The following is a 3,449-nucleotide window of genomic DNA, read 5'->3' as shown; positions in this document are numbered from 1 at the left end:
AGGAATGCTGCACATGCTTAAGAAAGGAACTGGAAGGAAACACGCAGGAGTTCACATTTTTCTGGCAGTTAAGGAGCAGAGTTAATGTATTATTAAGCATAAATTGAGCCTGAGAATTAGATTGGTGGTTATCCATTGTTTTGTGTTAATGAGGAGCATAAGTTTAAAAATAGGAGTATTTCTTAATAAAGCAAAAATATCACAATTATTGTTTCTTATTTTAGCAACTAGATGCCTTGATGAGACAGCCTTTGGTGCTTACCTGTGTCCTTCCTCTCTCAAACATTTCTTCATCAACTCATCTGATGGGAAGTCAGGGGAAGATGAAGCTCCTCCAGTAGCTTGAAAAATTGAATTGAGCACTTTTAAAGGTACTTTGTTTTTCTGTGCTCCAGTCTCCCCATTTTTAAACAGAAGTGAGTGGTCCTAGCTATGCTGTAGTGATAATGTTTAGCAGTCAAGTACTGTCTGTTCCAAAGTGCTTTGCTCCCCAACCCAGTTATGGTTGCTAAGTGACAACAACCTAATTGTCTCTCATAACTTTGACTAAGCCAAGCATTTAAAAGCAAGAAAGCGAAGTGCTAAGGAAAATGCAGCTTTCCTGCTGTCCTTGTAACAAACCAGGTTTGGTACTAATTTGTTTTCCAGAGCAGACAAAGGTTTTTGTTTGCTTTTCTCCAGTAACTTTATTATTCCCAAAAGTATTATACAGAATTACATTAATTGCTATGGTAATCACAACAGGAAGCAATTACTTTCAACAAATAACTATTACTTTACCTTCCCACATTTGTTTGTGACCTCACCTGGCCTTAATCCCAGATTTATAACAAACACTTTTTCTGGAAACCAAAAAAGTACAGATATCACTTACTGTTTTGTGGGGAGGACTTGCAAATCTGCATGCTAGGGTCTTATCCCTTGCAAAACCCCAGAAACATAAACAATCACTTAAAAATCTCAGTATTTTTGTAAGCATCTCATCATATTTTCCGAGGTGGCTTAGGACTGTTTTTTTTATTTGTGACTGGTAGCTTTGTGTAGACCAAAATGCAAAATACCTGGGAAAAGGCTTGAATCCCTGTAAGAACTGGGATCACCTTGGTTTCACTTGACCTAATCCACTATGTTGCTGTTGCTTTCCTGTCTAAGGACTTTAAAGAAGGTGCCTATGAGAATATAGATTTAGGAGAAAATCTTAGGAGAAGACACTATAGGGCAAAACTGTTTGCTGTGGTAACATATGATTGCTACTATGCAAACTGATAAAATACTGTGGCATTAACAAAATGCTATAGAGTGCCTCACAAAGACATTAAATAATGACTGAAGATCAAATTATTTAAGTTAATACCATGTAAAATAGCTTTCCCCTGTGTTCCTTTTGTTTTTAAAAAAGACTACCATTTTACTCAGTACTGCTTCATAAACTTAGGTTTTTTTTAATTTACTGTGCCTAACCTAAACTGAAAATTTTTGTTGATAACAACTACAGCAGTGTTCAGCTATTCACAGCAGTATTCCTCAACATCGCTAATATTCCTTAAACCTGGCAAAATGAGAAATCCCCAAACTACTGATTAGCAAGGTGCTGTGCTGTTCACATAAGTAAAATGAAAAACATTTTGTCCTTGTTATGTGCTAGGAAAGATGGATGGTATTTTCTGCTCTGTTTGTGCTCTCCATTGCAAGACCAGCACTGGAAAATATGCAGAGGTGCTGCTAGCAAGGGATGCTTCCATCTAGCCGAGACGAAGGTGTAGACAGAGAATCGATAAGAATTGATGCCCTGTTTCCCACCAAGCTTCCACGTTCAGAGACTCCAGAGAGGTGCAATCTGCAGCTGGAGGCTGGAGTAAGCAAAAAAGTCTAAGAAAACGACAGGGAGCTCCCAGTAAGTCGGCTCACTAAAAACCTCCCATATGTACTTGGTAGCCCGGGTTCAGTTTGCCATGACACAAGTACATCCCAAATCCATCCCTGTTTCAACTCTTTTCTCTGGAGAAAGAGCTCTGCTCTGTTAAATAATGTTGTTGTTTGTCGCTGCTACTTATTTCTAGTACAACAATTTATGGGCCTGGGCCTGATAGCCAGACTAAGTAGATTCCCTGTGGGTTTGCTGGCTGAGAACATTTGCCAAGCCCTGAAGAGCACAACACATAAACAAAGTGTTAAGGCCAGATTTGCTTTTAATCTCTGCTTCGCTCTATGTGCCAGCAATTTGGAGGAATAATTGACGTTACCTTGATAAGTAATGGTCTGCCGACACATTTTTATGAGCAGACATGACCTCACTCCGTGCTTGGTAGGAAAGTACCGTCTCCAAACAATGGGTTAGCAAAGCCCTGACACTGTGCTGATATCTGCATTTGCTCAGCTGCAGGGCTGCGCTGTCCTACCCGTATGGCTCACAGCCAACACGAAGCATGGGCTGGGAGAGCTGAGGAGAGGGACGGAGAAGAGAAAAGAAAGATGGACCATTCTTAAGGAGGATGGAGTGAGGTTTATAAAAAAAGGCTGTAGCCAACTTCTCCACAAAACCATGTGAATTAAGCACTTTGGTGCATCTCCAGATACCTGAATGTAATTAAAAATCTTGCTTAATGTGAATTAATGTGACTGGAGTCAGAATTCATCTTGCCTAGGTGCTTTCGTTAAATGAAATATAACCTCATTATACATACCAATTATCAGAGAAACTGTATCGTAACTCCCTCAGCACAATTCCAGAATATGATCCTGATGGTTTGGTGGTTTGGATAGCGCAATGCTGCACGTTTGGGCGTCGTGACTTTTAAGTGGTACAAAAAGTATGTGAACTGCCATTGTACACTGATCGTCTTCCAAGACGCATTTTTCACGTAGCAGTTCAGTTTTCCACATTTGTTTATGTAGCTCTGAAGGGTAAAGGACTGAAAAAAAACGGGTTTTCCAACAAAGCTATGTAATTAAAACCTAACACTCAGCCACTAAAGAATTCCCCAGGGGCCAAGTGAGAACTGAAGAGTGTTGAGGGCATATGAGTGATGTGCTAAGTCATATCTGGCTTCCAAATTTGAAACAACCAGAATTAGTTGAGAAAAAACACTGCTTCATTCAAGTAAATTTTTTAAATACTGAATTATTAGCGTGAGGTAACTACACGAGGAATGTGAAGGACATCTAGGAATGTGAATTAATTAGCAAGTTGAATACGTAGATCAAATTATTCAACAAAATTGTAGCAATGTTGTTTTTTTCCTCTTCCCAGGCAACTAACAAATCAGATCATCTCTCCATTTTACCACTGGTGAAAAAGCTGAGAAAGTCGCTTTCTGATGTGCCAAAGGATTGCAAGAGAAGGTTTCCATTTGTAAAGCCTGGGTACTGCCACTGCCTCAGCACAACTGCTCTGCAGTTACCTCCCTGAATGCCGGGCCACTGGCTTTTGGTACCTAAATCCTCTAGGT

This window comes from Apaloderma vittatum, unplaced genomic scaffold, assembly GCF_000703405.1.
Source record: "Apaloderma vittatum isolate BGI_N311 unplaced genomic scaffold, ASM70340v1 scaffold40646, whole genome shotgun sequence".
In the NCBI taxonomy this organism is placed as follows: domain Eukaryota; kingdom Metazoa; phylum Chordata; class Aves; order Trogoniformes; family Trogonidae; genus Apaloderma; species Apaloderma vittatum.
Note: the sequence above shows the minus strand (reverse complement) of the source record.